General features: G+C 37.3%; 1 long non-coding RNA gene across 1 annotated transcript in view; it reads left to right on the forward strand.

Moving 5' to 3' along the window:
- LOC102238742 overlaps window positions 1-26,737 on the forward strand; it is a 584,126-nt gene that overhangs the window by 384,887 nt on the left and 172,502 nt on the right. Inside the window, exon 3 of the long non-coding RNA XR_001359854.1 lies at window positions 16,137-16,220. This is a non-coding gene — a long non-coding RNA (uncharacterized LOC102238742). The remainder of the gene's footprint in view (window positions 1-16,136; window positions 16,221-26,737) is intronic.

Genomic DNA, 26,737 nt, shown 5'->3' on the forward strand with positions numbered 1-26,737 from the left:
GGGGGAGGGTGGGGCTTGTGGTTGGGGCTAGGAAAGAGATGTATGCCAGGGCCAGATGGAGTTATGCTGAGATGCCTTAAATAAAACATTGACTTACAAGTACAGGAAGAAATTTAACAATTGCTTGTGACCTACTTCTGTATGTACTGACTGGCTCTTAGGATCATGGACAAGGGGCATCTCTCATGCAGCTTCTTGGACCATGTGCTCAGCTTCCCCTTAATCATCAGTGCATCCTGTGGGCTTCATGTTGAGCTGTCTCAATAGATTATTTATAAAATTTACATCTGCAGTGCTGAAGGGGTGCCCCTCAATTCAAGCAACATCTCAGTTCTAGAAAAAGTGAACACAACAACTTAAAAAAGGCAACAGAGCTCAGAAGAAGAGCAAATGTGTGAGAACCTCTAAGTCAGCATCTATTTCATGGTACTTATCAATATGGAATAAAAAAGGGGAAAGAAACCTAAGTTTCAAAACCAGTCTCCAAAGCCAGTCTACATGCTTCCCAAGTCCCCTACATAAAACCTGAAAATGTTTTCTCTGTGGAGAAAGTCTTGTTATCTCAACAGACTGGACTCTGGAGACACAAAGGCTTGGGTCCACTCACTCATCTATGGTCGCTCTCTGTTCTGTCTCTACATTGTATTGTCACTTGGGTTGCTAATTTCGCCATTCTTTTTTAAAAAATATATTTTTATTTATTTCATAGAGGAAGGAAGAGGGAGAGACAGAGAATCATTGATTGAGCTGCTCCTGCACACCCCTGACTGGGAATTGAGCCTGCAACCCAGGCTTGTGCCCTGACTGGGAATCAAACCATGACCTCCTGGTTCTTAGGTGGATGCTCCACCACTGAGCCATGTCAGCCGGGCAATTTTCACTATTGTTAAAAATCAGAACAGAATTGTTCACCTTAAAGAATATTGGAAGGATGCGAAGAATAGCATGTAAAATATCTTGGACAATACTTAAATCTCACATGGGAATTAAATTAACAGTCACTAACTTTTCTAAGCAATTGGTTATAAAAAAATAAACTAACGTTTTACCGGTAACCATTACAACAGATTTTGAAGTAGTTACCCATTTCACATTTAGAAAATCGAGACATGGAGACACTGAATATCTTTCCCAGGGTAATAGAGCCAGGAAGTAACAGCCAGAATTTAAACTGAAGGCAATTTCCCTCCAGAGACTAAACTCCCAGGCATTCTGCTCTACTAAACAAATAGTGACTATCAGTTGTATTATCATCACTACTTCTAGTCTTCATCCCATATCTGGGTATTGTCGCACTTGATCCTCTTCTTAATTATATATTTAAAAATACACCTTAATGCAGCACCTTCTTTTAGTATTTTCACCTTTTAATGATTAGTTGCTTATATGGAATTCCCTTAGACGAAAACTTACTGCACACAATTATGGCTATTATACATATTCTCCAGCAATTTAAGATTCAAGTAAAAAATATGTAAATGCAGACATATTGATTTTTCTATAACTCTAGGCAACAAAACAAATATGTGTACACTTTATGTATATAATAGAAGCTGTGTAAACACATGCTAGTGACCTACTTTCCTCCTAATACATTTTACTTCTTAACTCTGCACTATTTTTTACATCAGAAAAAATCTTTTTTACTCTGTCTTCACTTCCGATTTCCTGTCAGCTAACAAACACAGTAGAATGTCGTTCCTGTTGCATGATGTGTGTTTCAGTATTGAACCCAATTGTCTCATTCTAGGCAATATGTCTCAATGTAATCTCCATTTCTTTATCTGGGAAGAGTTTTGGGAAAGAAGTCTTCCCTCTCTTTGTAGCTTTTTATTTGAGAGCTTAGCAGAAATAACATAAAACAATTCACCGTCAAAATTTGTAAAAAAAAATCAATGCACAGTTTACTTTGCTGTCTCTGCCCTCCATATTTTGTTATACATTACAATGGCCTTATTTCTATGAAGAACAGTGCAGAACTATTTCCATTACTTTCTCTCTGGTGCAGCTAATATTTCACTGCAATGGAAGGATATAGCATATCCTTATCCGTGATTATCTGGGCTTATACTGCACTGATTCATGCATGTATTCATCCAAAATATTAAACAGCCTTTAAAATGAATATGGTAGTTTTATATGTTCTGACAAGAAAAGATGCTCAATATATAATAAGTACAAAAGAGGAAGTTGAAAAGCAATATGTTTATCGGGATCTAATTTTTTTCAAAGAAAAAAAGTAAGCCCTAACTGGTTTGGCTCAGTGGATAGAGCGTCAGCCTGCGGACTCAATGGTCCCAGGTTCGATTCCGGTCAAGGGCATGTACCTTGGTTGCGGACACATCCCCAGTAGGGAGTGTGCAGGAGGCAGCTGATCGATGTTTCTCTCTCTCATCGATGTTTCTAACTCTCTATCCCTCTCCCTTCCTCTCTGTAAAAAAATCAATAAAAGAAAAAATAAAAAGAAAAAAAGCAAGATGACTCCATATGTATGTGTATTTGTAGAAAAATTCTGGAATGATATATTTCAAAATGTTAACACTAGTTACCTCTGAGAAATAAATTAACTTGGGTTATGAGTGCAATGAAGGATAAGATAAAGCATTCTTTGTTATTTATACACTTTTGTATTGTTCAGTCTTATGTAGATTTTTAATATTGTCCAGTTTTGTATTTTACAGTAATAGTATAGTAATTAAAAAACACATATCAGCCCTGACCAGTTTGGCTCTGTGGCTAGAGCATCGGCCTGTGGACTAAAGAGTCCCAGGTTTGATTCTGGTTAAGGGCATGTACCTTGGTTGCAGGCACATCCCCAGTGGGGAGTGTGCAGGAGGCAGCTGATTGATGTTTCTCTCTCATGGATGTTTCTAACTCTCTATCCCTCTCCCTTCCTCTCTGTAAAAAATCAATAAAATATTTTTTAAAAAAATGTTCAGTGAAGAATATATTCTCCCTAGTTGGTTTATCAGTGGTACATTTAGTACTGGAACCTAGAATTTCTGAGTTTTTAGAAGTTCTTAGTAGTCTTTTTTTTTCTTTTTTCTTTTCAATGAGTAGGAGTCCAAACAAAAGAGCTATTTGGTTCAAAAGTATGGGACTTGAAGTGCTTATTTATTTATTTTTATTTTTAAAATATATTTTTATTGATTTCAGAGAGAAAGAGAGAGAAAGATAGAAACATGAATGATGAGAGAGAATCATTGATTGGCTGCCTCCAGCATGCCCCACACTGAGAACCAAGCCTGCAACCCAGGTATATGCCCAGATGGGGAATAAAACCATGACCTCCTGGTTCATAGGTCAATGCTCAACCATTGAGCCCCACTGGCTGGGTTGAAATATATTTAAATATGAGGTGTATTAAGAAACAGTGGACAGCTCAGATAAAAAAAAAATCAAACTTTACCTCAGAGCCATATAAGAAGATGAAAGCAATGAGATACACCCATCAAGGTACTTCACAAGGTGGGACAAGAGATGACTAAAATCAAGCAAAGGGACCAGATCTAACTTCCTGCCTGAAACAATATTTAAAATATACAAAATATATGACATAATGGTATTTAATACATTGAACTTGAAACAACAAAGGGCAGTAACTGTGGGGAGACAATGAGAGAGAGTTGAGAGAACCAAGTGTGAGATCTACAATTGTGCCAGCATCCGGCCTGCTATGAGTTTGCAGAGTCTGGTTTGAAGACTAGGACTCATGCAGAGAGCTGGGATGCAGGGAGGTGAAGGGGACTAGAGCTCTAAGGAACAGGGTATCAGAGAGGAGGTGGCCGCAGAGAGAGGCAAAGACAGAGACAGTGAGAGAAGAGCACTATAGGGATCTGCAGAGGTGTCTCCTCGACTTCTCAGCTGACCAGTGAACGTGTGTGAAGAAACTACTGTGGCTGGGAAATCATCCTGAAGGAGACACAGGAGGATACCTGGCACTCGCTCCTGGTTAGGAATCTTTCTGATGCCCAACAGCTAGAGCAGAAAACCTCATGATTCATGAAGCCGCGGGTGGAGTACACAGAAAGGACTTGCCTCCACAGGGACAAAACTAGCCCCAAATCACACAGTGCTCTGTTACCAGCAAACAGATTAAAGTAAAATTCAAAAGAATCATATAATTTCTTTCTCTCTTTTTTGTTTTGTTTTGTTAATCCTCTCTTGATTTTTTAAATTTATCTTTATTGTTGAAAATATTATAGATGTCCTCCTTCTCCTCCCCCTCCATTGAACCCCTCCACCCTGCACCCACCCCTCCCAGGCCTTCACCACACTATTATCTGTGTCCATGGGCTATGCATACAGGTGAATCTCTCCCCGCCCCTCCCCCCGGGCCTTCCTCTGATATTCATCCGTCTGCTCCATACTTCTATGCTTCTGGATCTATCTTGTTCATCAGATAAAAGAATTATATGATTTCAAAGTCATTGAACCCCTCCACCCTGCACCCACCCCTCCTAGGCCTTCACCACACTATTATCTGTGTCCATGGGCTATGCATACAGGTGAATCTCTCCCCGCCCCTCCCCCCGGGCCTTCCTCTGATATTCATCCGTCTGCTCCATACTTCTATGCTTCTGGATCTATCTTGTTCATCAGATAAAAGAATTATATGATTTCAAAGAACCTTCACTGCATCCCAGAACAAAACAAATAAATAACAACAAAAACCCTAGAATTTATTTCAATTTCCTAAGTAGTTGTCATTCTTTATCCCTTTTTATCATAAAGGTTATATTGTTAATTTGTTCATCATTTTAAAATTTAGATTTTAAATATTTTCTATAAACAAAATTAATTAGAAACCAAAAAAATCATATAAAACAATTAAAATTATAAAGATATATTTTTTCTAACCCGAATTTATACTATTTGCTTTTATTCCCAACATAATTAATTGATAAATATCTTGCTCTGATTAAAAAAACACACACTCAGTCTGAAAGTAGTCTGACCTCCTCCTTGGGGCTTCCTTGGAGGTGAAAATGCTGTGGTTTTGGCTGCTCGATAAATCTGTCCATTAAGTACAGAGATACACAAGAGGAACAGACTCCTTTCCCCATGGAGGGTAGATTGCTTAACTTACCAATTGATCTAGACATTCAGATTTTCTATGTCATCACTGCTTCCACTTTATCAGCAAATATTTGTCTTGAAAGAACTTCTAAAATAATTTATATTCATCTTCATGTTCATGACTATTACTCATTTTATGAATTTTAAAACTGGGGTCAGAGGAACTCCAATGCATACTATGTCGGGTAGGATTGTGTTCAACTGCTTATTATGTTTATGAGTTCATACAGTTTACTTAAAGGTTATCTTGCCCTAACCAGTTTGATTCAGTGGATAGAGCATCAGCCAGTAAACTGAAGGGTCTCGGGTTCCATTCTGGTCAAGGACACCTACCTTGGTTGCAGGCTCAATCCCCAGCCCTGGTCAGGGCAAATGCAGGAGGCAACCAATTGATGTCTCTCTCTCACACAGATGTTTCTCTCTCTCTCTCTCTCTCTCTCTCTCTCTCTCTCTCTCTCTCCTCCCTTCCACACTCTCTAAAATTCAATTGAAAAAATATCCTGGGGTAAGGATTAACAACAATGAAAAAGATTATCTTGATTTATTTCCTGTAGTAATTAGCCAGAAGGAATTGGTATAAAATTAAGAAAAAGAATAGATGTTTCCTTGGCTGATTCAGTAGGATACTGTGAGTAGAAGAGAGAGATATAGGGGTGAATGGGGCTGGGGAGAGCATGGCCATTGAAACAGACAAAAGGAGCATTAACGCCCCAATCAACTTGCATAGCAACATTGAGAATATGCACTTGAGATGAATAGGAAAATTCAGAAATATATATATATAATCTTTTTGTTGTTGATAAGTCTTGACTTATGCTCTAAACTATATGAAATGGTCTTTCCTGGAGCATAATTTCAGGGGGAAAATTAGCAAGTGGTTGTATCAAACCTGTCAGGTGTTTGCAGAATCATCAAGGGCCTGAGAGCTGACTGCTTTGGAAATCTCCCCTTGAACTGCTGAGCTTTCCACATCTACTGGGAAAGGTAGCTGCCTTGAGAACACACCTCACTCCCCCAGCAGAGAGCTTTTAAGAGTCAGAGGTTCTAGCTAAATCAGCTAGAGTAGTCTTTTGTTAATAAAGTCAGCAGACCTCAAGTCATTTAGCCGGTCAGTTTCTTTCTTTTCTTTCTTTCTTTCTTTCTTTCTTTCTTTCTTTCTTTCTTTCTTTCTTTCTTTCTTTTTACTATATTATTTTTTAAATACATATTTTTATTTATTTCATAGAGGAAGGGAGAAGTAGAGAGAGAGAGAAACATCAATAAGAGAGAATCATCGATCGGCTGCTTCCTGCACATTCCCCACTGTAGATTGAGCCCACAACTCAGACATGTGCCCTGACCTGGAATTAAACCATGACCTCCCGGTTCATATGTCGATTCTCAACCACTGAGCCATGCTGGTTGTGCTATCTGGTCAGTTTTTTAATGCCAGAGGCAACTTCTTTGCCTCCTTTCCATTGAAACTGGGGGTAAAATGTATCTGCATTTTGCACTTCTTACAGATCTATGTTTCTGTATTGAATGTGACCCCCCTCACAGGAGAAATCAACAAAATTATTCTTGAAAATAAAAATCTCACAATTGATAAATGAGGATAAAATTTCTTCTCCTTAAGCTATATGGTCCAACTCTGTTACAGAGGCACATGTGAGTGCTAAATGCTTCTAGCTTTTTTTATACAGATATTAATAATAAAAAGCTTAAACTGTTCTGCAGCTAGTAATACAATATTCCCTTTGTTTACTTCTAGAATTATCTTCTCATAATCAAATGATTTTCAAAAGCATTCTTTTCAATTCACCCAAGGGAAATAACATTTATGGAGTAGCTAATAGGTGCTAGACATAATTGTGGGTGTTTATGTTCAGTATTTAAGGCAACCTTAAACTCATGCTATTTCAGCTAAGATACTGAAGCTGGCTGAAATTAAGCATTTTAAATTAAAAATATGTCTGGAAGTAGAGATGAGGAAAAAGGAGGCCTACATAGATCATGACTTGTGCCTAATCACTATAGATCTGACTTAATAGGTCAATTTTTCATCCATTTTGATTATCCGTATCAAGCCTGTTTATTGTTAGGAGAGAAATGTATTCCTTGTTAGAATGAGGAGATTAATGTGTGTGAACAGCCCAATGAATTTTCTAGATGGGGAGACAGTTTTGAAAACACTGCCTTCGTCATTTTCATTCCCCCTCCTTCCCTTGCCAATTGAAGCCAATTTCCAATGGTGCAGCACAGCTTATATCGGAATCTGTGTGATGTCTTTAATGTCCCATTTAAAAGAACTGGATAAAGCATCTCTTGGGGCAAACCGGGAAGCTTTGTTTAAATGGCCCCTAACTCTGCTTTAAAGCTTGCTGATATTACAAAGAAACCCAACCGTAGCCAACAAGTGAGTTCTTAGAATTGCATTTTCTTTGGCAGGTAGATGGTTTTGCTTAGTGCTGGAATGGAGGGTAATAGAGAATAATGGTTAAGAATATGGGTTTTGAAGTCAGGCAACTGAGAATTGTAACCCAGTACAGTCATTTGTGTGACAGTGAGCCGGCTACTTAATCTCTTCAAGCGGAAATCTGCTCCTTAAACTCAGGGGGAGAGAATAACCTGCCAGCCATGGTGCTGTGAAAACAGAATATTACAAGTGTGTGAGGCACTTAGCACAGCACCTAGTACTTAGCTACCAAGCATTTCCTACTCATGCTGCACTCCTGTCACCTGATAGGGGAAAACTCCATGAGAGATAGGTGTGTTTTTGCTGGCATTTGACACTTAGGGAAACCGAGGTTTACAGAGGGGATATATACAATGTGATCATGGTCACACACTAATGCCAGGATATGAATGGAGGTTTCTGTCTGCTGTGGGCACCGGAGCCCCTAAGCATGCTCCTATTCACTTTTCACCTGTGATCCTCGTGGCACCATGAAGTAAGTAGGTATGTAATTCCCAGTATAGAAGATCAGTAATATAGGCTCAGGGGCGTTAAATGACTTCAATGGGCACATGGTTGCTAAGTGGTACAGCTACGATTAGGACCCACGTCTGTGTGGTACGATTTTGTCTTTACTACTAGTATCTCCCTCTCCTTCACCTCCTGGGGTTCTCCCTCTGAATGTGCTCTATACCCCAGGACTCGTTCTACACTGTGCCCGACATGAATCCTCCTGTGACTCCACATCACCTTCACAGTGAAGCCAAACATCCCTGTAGCACTTGCCTGGCTCTATGTGATTGGAGTCCTGCCCCTTTCTAGTCTCACCTGTTGGTGCACTGCCTGCCAGCATTTTTGGTCATGTCCTCTCACCTAATGCACTACTTGTAACTCCCCAACACTTGCCATGCTGTTTTATGTCTCTCTGCATTGGTCCCTGCATGGAATACGCTTGCCCATCTTGTCCACTCTGTGACTTCTTATTCATCTTTCAAAACCCTCTGAAATCCTTGTCCACAAGGAAAACTGAGCACTCCGTGGTGTGGCCATCAAAGTATGTCACTGGGCTCGCTGCTGGGAGCATAAATGATTGACAACTCTAGCTCCTGCTTTCAGTATCCACCAGGGCTTTTGCTGATAGGCTGTTTCCATTGGGCTGCTCCCAGCCAATGAATGCTACTAGCATAGGCCCATTGATATGAAACGCAGGAATCCTGTAATGGACAACACCAGCTCAAGGACTTCCCACTGTCCTACTCAACCTTTCTTAGGATGGTGCTGCTGCTCCTGCCACTTCTGTCCAACCTTATAGCCTTCTGCTTTCCTTCACACCTGTTAGACTTCTACTGTAGTCTGAAAGCTTTTATTCTCCTGAACATTTCACCTTTATCATTTACAGGTATTTCCCCCAATAAATTGATTAAATGTCTATTGCCATCTTGGTGTCTGCTTCTGGATACTGCACTCATGTAGCCATGTGGTGTCCTTCTTGATTCTGTACACATACCATCACAAATCAATATTGTGTCTATATTTTATTTATCTCTTTCCTAATTAGATTATGATGTCAGTAAAATCAGGAAAAAAGGTATACTACTTATTTTGTTTTTAGCACTTTGCATACTACTTGGTACTTAGTGGATATTTAGTGACCACTTGGATAAAGGAATACCAAAAATGTGATCTTATCTAACTTGAGTTTATTTAGGTTAAAACAAGTAAAACTACATCTCAGCTAACACTGAAAATTAATCTGAAGATACCTGGAAGTTAGCTCAAGGTCACTAATGCTAGGTTTGTGTTTCATAATATCACCATTTAGCTTCTGTGTGCCCAAAATATTTCCTTGAGTTCAAATGAGTTTTCATGCTTATAAACTAAATTCAACTAAACTTGAAATCTTGAAATTTTGTGAATATCTCTCATCACTAAATGAAACAGCCTTGATTAATCACTCCAAGCATTTCAAAATATCTGTCAATTAACCTATATTTAACATAAGCATGCGTAAAATCTATATGAGAGTACTCATTAGTAGGAAAGCATATTCTTGGAGAGCTATAAAATCACACAGTAATTCTTAATATTTTGAGTTAGACTTGGGGTATAGAATGTTTCTATTTATTTCTGCTAAGTTCATTACAAACCTCTTCTGATCCATGCAATAATATAACTTATTTGGTTTTTTTATTATTTTATGTTACGTCATGTTTATATTTTTATTTCTGATAAAGAGTAAAAAATAATGAAATACTCCATTTGTAATTGAATTTTATCATCACACAAATTATACTGATTTTTCCATCTAACTCTGAAATCCTATGTCATTGATTGACTCCAGCCAATTTTATTTTGTTTCCATCCAATTTTTATACTTGTGTTCTCTGGTTCATGAGTGATCGCTTCATCATGGCTGGTGTTGATCTTGCACCATAGGTAATGATAATAATAACTATCATTTACTGATGATTATTATGTGCACAAAAATTATGCATTAAATGCTGTCATCCACATCTTCCAAATGAGACGCTAAGGATTAAATAAGTAAAACAGCCTGCAGACCATTGCACAACTAGTAGCTTGACCACTAGTGACAGGAACACGGGTCTGCCTGATTTTTGGAGTATCTGACCTGAGTTTAATTGTCCAGTGTTTTAACTACAATGTTGGGACATTAATAAATGAAATATTTAAATATGAAATTAAAAGCACGCAATGGTCTTCTAAGAAACCTGGTGTTTATTATACAAGCAATATAGAGTCATTTGGGTTTTTAAACAGAGGAAAACAATATAATTTTATATGTACTTAAAATACGAAAAATAAAGCAAGAAAAAGGAAGATGAGGAAACTAGTTACTGACAAAGTCTAAGCAGGGTCTGATCTAGGAATGTAGGCAAGGACACGAACAGGAGGGGAGTATTGGAAAAACACTTCTAAATGAACAGCAGACCTTTGATGAAATTGCTTAGCTATCTTGCATCTGTTTACTCCTTGGTAAAGTAGAGCTAAAAGCTTTTTCAAAGTGTTACCATGAGCTTCCAATACCAGTATATTTTCATATACTTCTCTGGTACATATTATGAGTCCAAGCACTTTTGTAAGTACTTTTCATATACAGGCAGACCTCAATTTATTATGTGCTTCACTTTATTTCACTTCACAGATATTTTGCTTTTTACAACTTGAAGACCATCCACCAGCGAAAAGGATTATGAGTTGCTGAAGGCTAGTGGTTAGCATTTTTTAGGAATGAATTATTTTCATTTAAGCTATGTACATTGCTTTTTTTAGACATAATGTTATTGCACAGTTAGACTACAGGGTAGTATAAATATAACTTTGTGTGCACTGGAAAAAAATCATGAGCCTCACTGTATTGTGATTCATTTTATTGTGGTAGTCTGGAATCGAACCTGCAATATTTCTGAGATATGCCTGTACAAAGATATTCTTGTTTACTTCTCATAACAACCCCAATAGGTAATCATTATTACCATCTTACAGATGAGGAAACTGAGGCACAGTGAGGTCAAGTAAACAGTGAGGGAGCTGTGATAACATAAGACGTTTATAATAATAGCATGTATTACATGTCTGATACCTAGTGAATGCTTTATAAATGACTTTATAAGTAGCCACCTGAATTAATACCCTAGAGAGGTAGACCACATTGTATTCATTTTTATAGCAGGGTAACCTGGCATGAATTAAACTTTATTTGGATCCTCATGGGCATAGCACAGGAACCGTTCTTTGTGCTGGGGATATGGTGGTGAATTAAATAAACCCCAGCCTTCATGACATTTTCCTTTCGCTGGAACAGATGTTCTGATGATAAGGTGATTGAGTGAAGGGATGAGAGTTGGAAAGCGATATCTAAATTGCTTTCTGTAACATTTTATTTTTCTGAAAACATTTACTCAGAAAACTGCCACAGGAACAAGGCTCTGCCACCTTTCTCTACAAATTTGTTTCAGATCCTTTCTTGAGCCCTTTCCCTTTCCATAGAATTAACTTTAAACTCTTGACTGTTACAGATCCAAAGCTAACTACAAACTAACTTTTGACTTTCTGTTAAATCCTCAGGTCTTAAAATTGTGCCTAAAACAGTATTTAAATAATATGTGCTGAATGAATGAGTAAGGTCACTTTTCATTTTTTTAGGCTACTAATCTCTAACATACAGTAAGATGATTTTTGTGGGAAAACTTGTGTTTAAGAATTAATTACTAACTGGCATGTGTGCTAGGATTTATGGTTTTGAAAAGAAGATATAACAATTTTAAGTATTTTTTAATTTTTTTCTTTATTGATTAAGGTATTACATATGTGTCCTTATCCCCCATTGCTCATTTAAAGTGATTCTTAATAGTCTTTTATAACATGCATTGAGGACAAAATGTTTGGCTAGATTTATGTGACCACCAAAACTACAGCATCTCTATGAATTTCAGAAGTGTCATTATACCATGTATTTTTAAAAATTATATTACATTTTCATTCTGCCAGTGTTGCTCAATGGTTAAGCATCAACCCATGCACCAAGAGGTCCAGGGTTTCATTCCTAGTCAGTACACATACTCGGGTTGTGAGCTCATTTCTCAGCAGGGGGCAGGCAAGAGGCAGTTGATTGATGTTTCTCTCACATTGATGTTTCTCTCTCCATCTCCCTTCCTCTCTCTCTAAAATCTATTTAAAAATCATCTTTAAAAATTATGTTCCAATTTCAAAATTTATATCAAACAATTTTGTTAAAATATTAATTGTTCATTATAAATGTATTACTCAATCTTATACTATGTTCAAAAAATCATGAGAAAATTGTCCCATGTTCTTCCATCTTATCCTTGTATGTGGACACATATATAGTATATACACAATTACAGAATATATGTCATTTTTAAAATTCCCCTTTTTACATGATATTACACCATAAGCAGGTTTATACAGCACTGTGTAATTATATGATTACTATTTTAACATTTTGATGATATTTTCTCTATGTGCCCCAACCCTATGCAGCCATCCACTGACTCACTCTTAGTAAAGTTGTATAATTTTCTCAATTCTGGATAGCCTCTAAAACATGCATCTGCAAAATAAATCATTCGTTGGAGAAAAACTTGAAATTTATACAATTGCATTGTTATCTCCATCCTATCTAATAATAGAGAAACATGGTAATTAGCCATACCTCTGCTACCACCACAGGGCAGACACTCAATGCAGAAGCTTCCCCCTGGTGGTCATTGTGCTCCCACAGAGGGAGCACCACTCAGCCAGAAGCCCTGAGCCAGGCTCACAATGAGCGCAGCAGAGCTGGGAGGAGCCTCTTCCGTCTCTACAGCAGCGCTAAGGATGTCTGACTGCCAGGGGAGCGGGTCTAAGCCGACAGTCGGACGTCCCCCGTGGGCTCCCAGACTGCAAGAGGGCGCAGACCGGGCTGTGGGAACACCCCCTCCCCCCGCCGAGTGCACAATTTTCATGCATCAGGCCTCTAGTTTAAGGATAAAGATACACAGTGAGGGGTTTGAGGGAGGGAGAGAAGTCAAATGAGAAGAAATGTGGCATGCCAGGTGGAAGTTATTCAGCTCTGATAGTAACTATTTGATCTAAGACCATCATTTAACTTCTTTTTCCTCTATTTCCTCTAGTCTGCCTCACTTAGATTATATTTTCAGGGACATCATGTTTATGTACCTAAGGGGCCTTACCAATAGCACCTCCAAGCCAATTGGTACAACACAGAATCAAAATAAACCAGGTAATGCACTTATGATATTACCAGGCACATTGTATATGTCCAACCTATGCTCCCTACTGCTGTGATCATGCTTATAATGATGATTTGTTCCAAGCCTCTCTCTGGTGTGAGACAGGCAGATCCTAAAACACTGCCTTGGTTTGTTGTCATGTAGCACTCTACATTATCTGTAGGTGTCCTCACCCTTCTCCTGGAACTTTTTCCTGAGACAGTCCATAATCACTGTGGTACTCTCATCCAAAGGAAGAAAGGTCAGAGGGAGATTACCTTTTTCTTTTCCTGCCAGAAGAGCTGATTATCAGAAGGAAACAAATTGTCAGAACTGGAGGAGGATGTAGGCCTGTTCCTTCATCTTCGCCCCCTTCTGCCAAAGCGCAATCCCTACTGATAGAACATTCTCAAGCGATTCTTATTAAGTGACTCAAGCAGTGACACTCCTAATTCGATTGATATTTCTCATAACCATGTTATTGGCTCTTGGTAATCACAGAGTGATTACTGCTACTACTCTCCACCATTATAATGAGTCGGTTCATGGAAGTGATGACAAAGAGGAGTGAATTATAGTGGAGATTGAATGCTTATTAAGTAATTGATGAAGTATAAGTAAGCAGGTCCTGAAGATGTTACCATAGTATCAGTTACTCTGTTTTTTTAATGTATTATTAGGCTTCCAGATATTCCCTGAACTTTCTCAGTTTGGGTACAAGTGATTGGCTTTGGGCACTCTGCTGTGTTATCTCTAAATGTTGTATTTCGGGGATTAATACACAACATAATGGCTGCAGTTAACAATACTGTTTTGTATATTGAAAGTTGCCAAGGTAGTATACTTTAAAAGTCCTCACCACAAGAAAAAATTATAACAATGTGAAATGATAGATGCTAATTAAACTTATTGTGGTAATCATTTTAATAGAAACATATATCAAATTATGTTGTGCAACTTACACTTATGTAATGTTATATATCAGTTATATCTTAATAAAACAGAGGAAAAAAGAAAATACTTTTAAAAAATTTAGTTTTTGTGTCTCAAAACTGCCTAGATTGGCATGCCATTTTCAGAATTGCTAGCTGTGTGTCCTTGTGCAAATTACTTAATCTCTCTATTCTCATTTTCATTTTAAGATGGAGATAATTATAGTTTCATCCTCACATGATTGTTTGTGAATTAATGAACTAATATAGGTTATCACTGATATTAGTATCTGAGATATAGTAAATGCTCAAAAATGTTAGCTTGTATAGTTATCATTATTAACTTCATTATTAGAATATAACATTTTGCTGGCTATGCAAATTAGGCAAGTATGAATAGCCTATGTTTAGGCATTACTAATAATAAAATTGTAGAAAATGTCTTAGTTTAGAATTCACAAAAACTCAAATTAATTCTGAGTTCACCAGGAATCAACTTCATGAACTAAGTCAGCATTTTAGACATAGAGATGGAAAATACGGTCATATTTTCACTCCATTTTGGATATATTTTGAAGTTAGCAGCTATCAGATTTGTTCATTTACTTGATATGTGGTATGGGAAAAAGAGTGGGGTCAAGATGACTGAAAGTTTTTTGGAATGAGAAAATGGTAGGATAAACTTTCCCTTCTCTTAGAAGAAATTATAGGAGGAGAAAATTGGTGATGGGAGGGGCTTTAGGGTATGCTAATTGTACATTGTCTGTTAGCATTGAAGTGGGTCTGTAGAGTAGATGATTACTCATAAGTTTTGTGCTCATGCTAAACTGGGCTAATATAAAAATTTGAAAATCTCTGGTGTATAGATGATGATATTTAAAGTCGTAAACCTAGATTAGATCTCAAAGAAAGTTAGTGTAATAGAAAATAAGAAAATAGGAGATGTTCAAGATGTAAGCCATGGTACATTGTATTATGACAAGTCTGGAAAAATGAGAAAATTTCAGAGGAGACTACATATAATCAATTGAGGGCAGAAAAGTAGAGAGAATGATGCCCTGGAAGCAAACAAACAAACAAACAAACAAAAACTGAAAGAAAGTATTTTCATTGAAAAAATATATATCAGATTGGTACAATAGTGAAAATCCCTGACTATAGCAATACTAAATGGCAGATTTACTCCGCAATAGAGCAAGGAGCAATTGTACATTATATTTGAATATGTTATGTACACAGGTTAGATGGTGTTAAAGAAAAAAAGATCCTCACAGGTAAAACATTCTGCCTGTTTTCAAAGCTCAAAGGCAGGTAGATAGAATTAGAAACACTGGTTATAAGTTTCATAACAAATGACAAGCAGTAGACTGTGGGAATATAGATGAGGTAGAGATTAATTTTGACAGCTTTGAGGGAAAAGGTAATTTTTGAGCTGGGTATTAAATAATCACTTTAAGTCTGTTGGGAGGTAAATGGGAAAGAACAAATATAGTGATATTTCAGACAGATAAGCTGGAATGAGCAATGCCATAAAGGGATGAAAAGCCAAGCATGATCAGGAATGAGGGATACATTCATTTGAATAAAATAGAGTGTGCAAAGAAAGATTAGGTCATACTAGCAGTTGGTACATTTTTTTCCTTTATAGAAAAATATTGCTTTACAGTCCAGTAGAAAAATTCGTTAAAGGGAGATATGTATCCAGAACTAAATATTATGATTACTATCATTTTTTATAAAGCCTTTTGTATTCTTGGAAAAGCCTCAAGCAAGACATACTATAAAATGAATGTACAGTTGGATAAATATATAGAAATATAAATTGTTCCCCCTAGGTTACTCCATTAGGTGGATTTTAATTTCGAATAATTATGCTTGAGTTATTTTCTAACTTCCTTAAGTGTAATGCCAAGTTCAATTTCATCTCTTTCCTAGACATGGTTCTGTCTTGTGAGGCTGCAAGATCACCCAGGGAGAGCGAGACCACATGAGCTGGAACCTCTGACTCACTGAATATATGTGAGTACAGCATTCGTGACTATTTTATAAAAGGAGAAAGAAAAATCGTCTCCTGTGTGACTTAAAGTGCGTTGGAGTAGATGGTGAATTAATATGGTTAATTGCTGGAACCTTGTGATAGGCGAGCTCTCACTGGTGAGAGTGGGGTTTGTGCGTGCACCTGGCTCCATTTCTCCTCAAAGTGCACATGTTGCATTTTTGCCTGGAACCACTATGTCTCCCATAGCTGTTCTGCTGCTAGTAAAACTGTGAAAGCCTGCTTTCTGACCACAGCTGTATATATTCCCACTTATTCCCCTCCTACTGAACTCATCATTTTTCCTCCTGTGTCTTTCTCTATCATTCTAGTCTACCAGATGCCACAGTTAGTGTTATTTGCCTTCCTGAATCCAATGTCAGCCAATTGCACTGGCTTCCCTCTAACCCTCTTGTTTCCTATCAGCTTTATCCCCTGCCATGCTTACCTTGCCAATGGCCAAGTTCATGTTTATTGGTGTAATTATTTGATTGTTTTATGTGTCTGTCCCTAGCTCAAATGCTCCATGCAGGCAAGGATAGTGCCTGTTTGCTGACATAGCAAAGACATTCAACATTTTCATGCTGTGTGACCCTGCCACTTAAAATGTCCCGGTCCTTTCATGGTTGTTCAAAATCTCTATTCTTCTTGAATGTAAATCTTCCCCAGACTTTATCAGTTTCAAATGAAACAACTTTCTACTTTCTAGAGAAGATGAGGCTATTTGATGTGAACAACACTATTTTTTTTTCTTTAGACTTTAAATAATCTCTCTATATAGTCTATTTTTTACTTGCTAAAATATTAGATTTTAATCCTAACACTTTATATTTCTTTACCAACTTTATTAAATCAGCTTTATTAAATTCATTCCTGCTTTACATTTCTCTATTTTCTGGTTCCTTTCACACAGGCAAAACCAAACATGCTTATGTTCACTTTATCCTGCAAAAATTCAAACAATTAAAATCAGAACAAAACAAGCCTTCTTTATCTCCCTAGTCTCAATTCCCACCCCCCTCCAACTTAGCCTATTTTTACCCACTCAACATTCTCTACACAACTGTCAATGTCCTTTGCCAATTCATGAGAAATTCCACAAGAGAAGGGACTATTTTTATTTTAGTATTCAGTGTATTTCAGTACCAAGCACAATATCTAAAATGGTAGGGGCTCAATAATTGAGTTCATTTTTGTCACCCTCTCACTTCCCACTCTTTACTTAAGTGTGAAAAATTTGCTTCAAGCACTGCTTAAATTATGCTTACCCAGATAACTGACCACACTAGTTCCCTTCTCTATTATTCATCCCTTAACCACATTTCGAAGTCTTCTCTTCACACCTATGTCATAATCTACCTTGATTATGTGTATGTTCCTCTTCTTGTTAATTGTGTATGTTCCTCTTCACTGCATCAGAGTCTCAGTCCCGAGTGGTCAGGATCATTAACATGCTTATTTTCTCAGCCCCCACAACTCTTTTTAATTTTTTTAAAAATTTATTAATGTACATTTGTCATATAGTATTATATTACTTTCAGTTGTAAAACATAGTGATTAGACCTCACTATATACCTCATGATGTGATCACCACAGTAAGTCTAGTAACCATCTGTCACTCTGCAAAGTTATGATGGTAGTATTGGCTATATTCTCTGTGATGTACACTGCATCCCATGACTTACTTATTTTAGAGCTGGAGGTTTGTATCTATTATTTCCCTTCCCCCCTTTCACACATTCCTCCATTCCCTCCAGCCCTGTAGGAGAGTTTCATTTTACGTACAAATGAAACCCTTACCTTTCTTAGAAGGGTTTCTATTTGTTTACTTTTTGATAATAGCCATTTTGACAGGTATGAGGTAGTATCTCATTATGGTTTTGACTGGCATTGACCTGGTGATCAGTGATATTGAGCATCTTTTCACATGTCTGTTGGTCATCTGTATGTCTTCTTTGGAAAAAAAAAGAGTTTATTCAGGTCCTGTGTTTGGGTTTTATATTTTTTAGATATTGAATTATATGGGTGTTTTTATATATTTTGGATATTAACTCCTAATCAGCTATATCATTTGAGAATGTCTTCTCCCATATAGTAGGTAGTCTTCTTGTTTTGTTGATAGTTTCCTGCACAGTATAGATGCTTTTTAGTTTGTTGAAGTCCCATTTGTTCATTTTTTGCTTTTGTTGACCTTACCCGAGGAGGCAGAACCACAAAAATATTGCTAAGATCAATGTCAAGATCAGTTTTTTGGTTTTTGCTAAGATCAATTTTTTGGTTTCAGGCCTTAGAGTTAAGTCTTTAATCTATATTGAGTTTATTTTTGTGTATGATGTAAGAAAGTTGTCCAGTTTTCTTTCTTTCTTTCTTTTTTTGTCATTTATCTGCCCAGTTTTCCCTACACCACTTATTCAAGAGACTGCCATTCCCCCCACCACCCCCCCTTATATTACTGCCTCTTTTGTCGTAGATTAATTGACCATAGAAGCGATGTTTTATTTCTGGGCTCTGTATTCTTTTTCATTGATCTGTGTGTCTGTTTTGTGCCAGTATCATACTGTTTTGATTATTGTAGCTCACAACTCTTAACAAAGGCTTTCTAATGACTAATTACTAATGAGTTTAATTAATAGCTTTAAGTACTGAAAGATTCTCTATGTTTGCTTTGACTACTACATCAGTATTACCTTTGATACAATAGTTTGTTTTTGAAATAAAAATGTGAAAATATGATGGAATAACATTTTTTAAAACAATTCAAATGTAAAGTAATTATTTAAAAAAAAACACATTTGGGTGTTTGTTGTTTCTTTGAAATTATAAAAGAAATTATAAGCCTATTATGGAATGTTTGAGAAATTGAGGAATACAGTTTTAATTCTAACCTAGGACAATTATAATTTTAGTCTATTTTCTTATGAAGTTTAATCTTAGTACACTATATTTGCACCCATACACAAAGGATTTTTTCAAATTGCTCCACATTTTTGTAATAATTAATTTTAAATCTAAGAAAAATACTTCCACACAGAGTAAATGTTCAATAAATGTTAGATATTATTTAATTAGATAGGTATTTAATGCAGTTTTAAATATGCCCTTTTTATATGCACTTACTTCTGTATCATGAATTAGTGAATTTCATCAATTCTGATTATATATTTTTTCAAAATTTTCCAACTCTAAATTGAAGCTGATCTTATAATAGTGCAAAATAGTTTAATCTTTATCATACTTTCTTTTATGTGGTACATAAAAGAGCAAAGAGGTGCATGATATGGAGTGCACAATATCTTAATATTTTTATATCTGAGACTAGATGATCAGGCATTGGCGATTGTGTGTGTGTGTATGTGTGTGTGTGTGTGTGTGTGTGTGTGTGTGTGTGTGTGTGTATGAACAGGATTCTAAAGAAGTTTTATACCTCATTACATAGCATGCCATCTAGAAGGTTGCCACAAAACCCATAAAAGTTAGATAGTGAAACAAAAAGAAAGTCCTTAATTTCACTACTTGAGTTATAGATCTTAAAAGAAATATTTTTACTGAATTTTTATTTTACTTTTAAACATTTGAAGTCATGTATGTTCAGATCTACTTATAAAGAAAAATTATTTACCTTAAATGCTTAGAAAAAAACAACGTTAAAAATAAATGAAATGGGGGATAGGATACATATGTAATGCCTTAATCAATAATGAAAAAAAACACACACAAAAAGCCAATAAACAAATAAATAAATAAATAATGAAATATTCCCCTCCCCCTAGACATTTGCTCTTTATTTTTTAAATATATATATATATATATTTTTAAATATGTATAGAGAATCATTGATCGGCTGCCCCCTGCATGCCTCTTACAGGGTTTCTAGCCAGGGCATGTGCTCTGACCAGGAATCAAACTGTGACCTCCTGTTTCATAGGTTGATGCTCAACCACTGACACACTGGCCTGGCAGAGACATTTTCTCTTTAAAAATGAGTACATAGTGATCTAAAACACATACCTCTCCTCCCAGTGATTACACAGAAATCTAGTTCTGCGTAGAACACTCATGTGAACTGTAATATGTCAAAAGGATGCCTCTGAGTACTTCCCACTTATAGGAAAAAGGCATTATTCAGTTACAATGATAGAAATTATGTTTTAATCAATGTGCCCTTTGCTACTAATTCATTTTTGACTGCTCGGAGAGGCTTTAATAACTGTTAGAAAGTCATCCATTCAACAAATAATTCCAAAGAAATAAGGGCTAGAATCCCTTCATCTCTATTTCACCGTGTACAGAATTGACATACATATTTTGCGTTCTTGCTACCCTTTGGAAAAACCTCGTATTTCTTTGTATAATCATAATATTTTTCTTTGCAACTTAAAAAACATAGTCTATGATTTTTATTGGTAATACCAATATTATCAGCCATCAAAAAATATATATTTTTACTTCTAGTACAGACTAGAAGTTGGATGATATTCTTTAATGGTTAACACCTGCCATATTGCTGATATAAGCTAGGTTTCATTTAAATTGGTTTAATTTGCTTATTAAAATTTATATTATGAAATAGCAATGCACACTTATTTTGGAAATATCAAAGAATACATAAGCATTGAGTGTAAAAGAAAATAAGAGAGATAACTCATGGATTTGGGCAACAGTATGGGGAGGTTAATGGGGAGAGGTGGAAGAGGGCATAGAGGGGATAAATGGTGATGGAAAAATAAATTTTAATTTAATTTAAAAAAATGAACATTCTTGATACTCCCTTATCAAGCATAACCTTAATTATTACTGAAGCATGTTTATTCAGACATTTTCTCTGTGTATATAATCTCAGTTTTCATTCTGTCATTTATTACATTTCTTTTATTTCTTTATAGGAATGTCTGTGACATTTTTAAAGGCTTCTTTGTTTTTTTGTGGGTTTTTTTAGGCTTTATCTTGATTTATTTAACTGCTATTCTAGGACTAAAAGTATTCTGTATCCAATTTATATAGCTAGAAACAGTGCCGGGATGAGCATGCTACATGTTTTGTAGAAATTCTTCACTATTTTCATACAATCAACTCCCATAAACAAAATATTGGCATAATAGATGCACATAATGTAAGTGTTTTACATCCCTGGTGAATCTAGAAAGGTTTTATCCAGTAATGTAGGAGCGTGATTCAATTTTTATTTTTTTTAATGTTTACTAATCTGTTAGATATCATCTTGGTCTATTTGGGATGCTATAATGAAATCCCAAGGACTGGGTGAATTGGAAGACAAGCATTTGCTTTTTACCATGGGGGAGGCTGGGGAATTCAAGATCAAGGGCCAGAATATTTGGTGTCTGGTGAGAACCTGCTTCCTGCTCCATAGATAGTCATTTCTCTGTGTCCTTACATGAAGGAAGGTGTAAGAAAGATGTCAGCATTCTCTTTTATAAGGACACTGATGCCTAAGTGACTTCCAATGTCTTCACTTCCAAACACCATTACATTGGGGAATAGGTTTCAACACCTACATTTTAGGGTGACAAAGTCTATGGCAGATAACAGTGCTCTTCTCATATTATTTTGATTTTTTCTTTGTCATTAATTAATATTAATAATTTTATGTTTATTTTCCACTAGAGGCCCAGTGCACGAAATTCGTGTACTGGGGGGGAGGGCTCCTCAGTCCGGCCTGTGCCCTCTTGCAGTCCGGAAGCCCTCAGTGATGTCCAACTGATGGTTTAGCCAGCAGTTAGACATCCTTAGCGCTGCCGCAGAGGTGGGAAAGACTCCCACCACCACCACTGCATTCACCAGGCATGAGCCTGGTTCAGGGATTCTGGCTGAGCTGCACTCCCCCTGTGGGAGCACACTAATCACCAGGGGATATCTCCTCTATTGAGTGTCTGCCTCCTGGTGGTCAGTATATGTCATAGAGACCAGTCATTCTGCCATTTGGTCAATTTGCATATTAGCCTTTTATTATATAGGGTTTGTATTTTTCCTTTTGTTTATTGCCCGTGTATGTCCTTATCTGGGTCATGTTTACTGAGGACAGAAGAAGAGGAGAGAACATCATGTACAATGTAGAGGTCATAGGGAAGAAGGCATTCTCCACAGTAAGCGCCACTGCCTGCTGGGAAGTAATCTCTCCCCCTGGAGACTTGTGATGAATTTGGCATTTGTAAGCAAACAGTCAATTTAGCAAAACTGTCTGACTTGTTCTTGGCATTTATGTTGATTAAAGGAAAAATAACTTAAATTTTTTTTAAAAATTGATTTTTACAGAGACAGGAAGGGGGAGGGGAAGATAAAAAACATTGCTGAGAGGGGAAACATTGATGGGCTGCCACCTGCCTGCCCCCACCAGGGATGGAGTCTGAAACCCAGGCATGTGCCCTGACTGGGAATTGAACCAGTAACCTCTTGGTGCAAGGGTTGATGCTCAACCACTGAGCCACACCAGCTTGGCATTGAAGTGTGTGTGTTTTTTAGCTACTTGTTAGCAGGTGGTATCAACACTGTTAACAGTAAAGATTAGCATCTCTCTACATTAAAATAAGTTTTCAAAGGAAATCAGAAACATTCAATGACTATCTATAGTGGTAGACTAATGTTATACTCAATTTTTTTTGTCAATAGATATAATTTTTGTCTCAGAATACATACATGCATTTTTATTTTCCCAGTGCCTATAATAATGTATGGTATATAGTAGAAGTTTAGTAAATGAATAATTGTCTCCAGTTTACCGATGAATAAAACTAATGATTAGATAAATTGGGTAATTATTACAATGGTCAAACAGCTTTAAAGGAATAATCTCAGGATTCAGTATCAGTTTTTCTAAACCCAATCTCTATGTTTTAAATACTTCATATGAATTCTCTTCCTAAGATAACTCTCCTCTTCTTATACATTATGTTTGGAAAAATGGGATAGATAATGCTGTGGAACAAATAACCCAGTCATCTCTGTGGCTTAAGATAGCAAGGGTTCCTTCTCGTGCATACCATGTAACAACTACTGCTTAGCCAGGGATTCTGTTCTTCACTGTCCTATTTCCAGCATCCAGGGTGAGGAAGCAGGTACTCCCTGGACCATTAATGATTACCAAGGTAAAGTAACAAAGAGAGAGTTTGCTAAATCTTGTTCTGGCTTGTTAAAGCTCCAGCTAGAAGTGACATGTGCTACATCTACTCACAATTCACTGGTCCAGACACATCACCTAATTTCTTGAGTGTCATGAAGCTCCATAGGGCTTGAGGGCGGGAAAGTGGAATTGGGTGGGTCCGTGGTATTTACCATGGCACTGATCAGTGAAAGAGGATGGCAGGAGAAGCAACCAGAGAAGGAGACATGAAGATGTTGCACAGGCAACAAAGAAAAACACTGAATATTTGTGGCCAGCATCTCCCTCTTGTCACCAAATGCTCATATGACTCTGTGATGGTTAACTTTTTGTGTCAACTTAACTGGGCCACTATACCTAAATGTTTGCTGAAAAATTATTCTGGATGTTTCTGTGAAGGTGATTTTAGGATGAGATTAATATTTAAATCAGTGGACTTTGAATAGCAGATTACCCTCCATAATGTGGGTGGGTGGTTGTCATCCAATCAATTGACAGGCCTTAATGAAACAAAGAATGGCCTCCGCTGAGGAGGAAGGAATTCTGCCTACAGTCTGCCTTTGGATGAACTGCAACTCTTCCTGAATATCTAGCCTGCTCCTTAAAATGGATATTGATGAATAGATAGATAGATAGATAGATAGATAGATAGATAGATAGATAGATAGATAGATGATCCCATATAATAAAAGGCTAATATGCAAATAGACCAAACGGCAGAACAACTGAACAACCGAACAACCAGTTGCTATGATGTGCACTGACCACCACGGGGCATGTGCAGAACATGGCGAGTATTGGCCATGGCGGGGTGTGGAGCAGGTAAGTGGGGGCACCAGACCAAGGCGGGCTGCCATGTCGCTGTCATCAGGGTGAGCCTTTGATGGTTACTGAAAATTCTTTGCTCCTGTGCTCTGTGACCCCGCCACTCACTCCCGCTGGCAGTGCCTGGTGCCTGTCCCGATCACTCGGCGCCATCAGTGGGCAGGAGCGGCAGCTGCCGACCCTGATTGCCCCTGAGTGCTTCTCTCCCTCCCCCTGTTCCTGAGGGGCAATCGGGGCAGCAGCCACCACTCACATCCACTGCTGGTGCCAGCCCCAGTCGCTCCTCACCATCATCCGGCGGGAGCAGGGCTGCTGGCAGACAGGGAACTGGGGGCCACAGCGGGAGAGGCCAGACTGGGGCGCAGAGGATGGACTGAGACCCACCCCATTATGTTTCATGGTTGCTAGTGGTGATAAAGATAAACAATAACATGAAAATTGTACACTAAGCATTAAATCCTTCACCCAAATAGTGACATGTAACTTCCTATCCCATGTTTTATTGGCTAAAGTATGTGTATGTAGTGTGCATACACACACATATCCACATTGAATTTCAGATGGGTAGGAAAGTGTAATCCTACTACATGGCTGATAGAAAAAGCTAGAATATTGAGTGAAGACTACTAATGACTCCCACATTCTTTTACTCACTAATACTTGATTTCTGAATGCCCGACTCTAATCCCCAAGAGGGTAATGCCATTTATCTCTTCTTGATTGCTGTATCAGTGGCTCAATGCTGATTAATAAGCAAGTACTCAATAAGCATCTGCTTAATGGCATGGATGTAGCAATGTTTTCTGAATACTGATAGAAAAATGCATGGCATTGCAGTGTTGTAGAGTTCACTTTACCCATTCCATCAAATACAATCTCTGAGATATCAGTGCCTTTGCATTGCATTGTAAAATTTATATAGCTTTTACTCTTGTATATTTTCTCTCAATGGAAATATATGCCCTAAAAGTTATGAGTGATGGCAAACTTCCCAGAGAAGTGTATAAAATTATTGACAAACTGGAGGTATTTTAAATAAGCACAGACTGAGAACAAGCTGGGGGGTGGTGTACAGCATTGGGGTGTACTTCTGATGATGAATCACATCCTTTACCAGAAATACATTTAAAATAATCTTGTCAAGAGAATTAATGAGCTGCCAGCAATATCCTAAGGCAATAACACCAAGTTCAGGATTTTTGTTAACCAACAGCAACTTTATTCTTCCTCAATTTCCCATTGTTCAAATTGGTTATAAACATTGATCGCACAGCTCTACAAAGATAATACCTGTAGTTGAAGAAATAACTTAGTCAATGTGAGGACAGGTGAGGAGAATAGTCAACCATTTTCTGGGGGACAAATATATTCTCCTTAAGCACTGCAATAAGTTTTTAGTAAAATGGTACTGCGTATCTCTCCTCCAAAATATGAATACTTGTATGGTATAGCATGGACTGTAGGGAGGGAAGATGAGAGAGAAGAAAGGAGAGAGAGGGAGAGAGAAGCCGAAGAGGTTATTATTCTTATGTTGAATCACATATATCTTTCCTCAAATAAGAATATAATTTCTCAGATGTGCAAAACTAGTTTGCAAAGTGTTTGATAATTAAAAGTGTCTCCCAACTTTGAATTTGTTTTACTGATACATCGTGCCATATGTCTTTAGGAAGCAGGAAAGAGGGAGTATGTTTGTATGGAATAGCACAGAATAGAGGATTCAAAAAACACACTTCTGGCTTATGAGGAACCTACAACCTATTGAATTATGTTCCTTTTAGCATTGGTACTAATATACAGAGATCCAGATTGTATTAGTTTTCCATTACTAATATAGCAAATTAACACAAATTTAGTGGCTTAAAACAGTCAAATTGATATCTTACAATTCCATAGGAAGACACTCTGACTCAGGTGTCTCTGGGCTAAAATCAAGGTGTCAGGAAGGCGGCAATTCCTTCCTGAGGCTCTAGGGGAGGGTCCATTTCTCTGCTAATCAAAATTCAGTTTCTTGCAGTTGTAGGACTGAGGTTCCTATTTCCTTGCTTCCTGTCAGCTGAGGGTCATTCTCAGCTTCTGGAGACCATCCACACTCTTTGGCCCATGAACTCTATGGACTCTTCAGGACTCTCTAACCCATTCTTCTGCCTCTCTCTTCTACTTGTAAGACTCATTTGATTGCCTTGGGCCAACCTGGATAATCCAGGGTAACTGCTTCAAGTCAAGATCCTTAACTGTAGTCATAGCACAAAATACCTTTTGCTATGCAATGCCATATATTCACAGGTTTTGGAAATTAGAACATGAACATTTTGGTGAGGGGCACATGATCCTGCCTACCTCAAAGATCTAAGTGATCTCTCCTGTGTGGACATTCCTGAGATAAATGAGTGAATAGAATCCTTGGAGCTTCCTATTGGAAGTAAACATGAGAATAGCCACTTATGGACTTAAAAAACCTAAATGTGGTTTGCCGTATCAATACGGGGGAAAAACTTGTATTCCATTCTCACTACAGAAGGATAGAAAATTTATCATGTTTTGCCCAAAGCTATTTCTAGC

Source organism: Myotis brandtii, unplaced genomic scaffold, assembly GCF_000412655.1.
Source record: "Myotis brandtii unplaced genomic scaffold, ASM41265v1 scaffold712, whole genome shotgun sequence".
In the NCBI taxonomy this organism is placed as follows: Eukaryota; Metazoa; Chordata; class Mammalia; order Chiroptera; family Vespertilionidae; genus Myotis; species Myotis brandtii.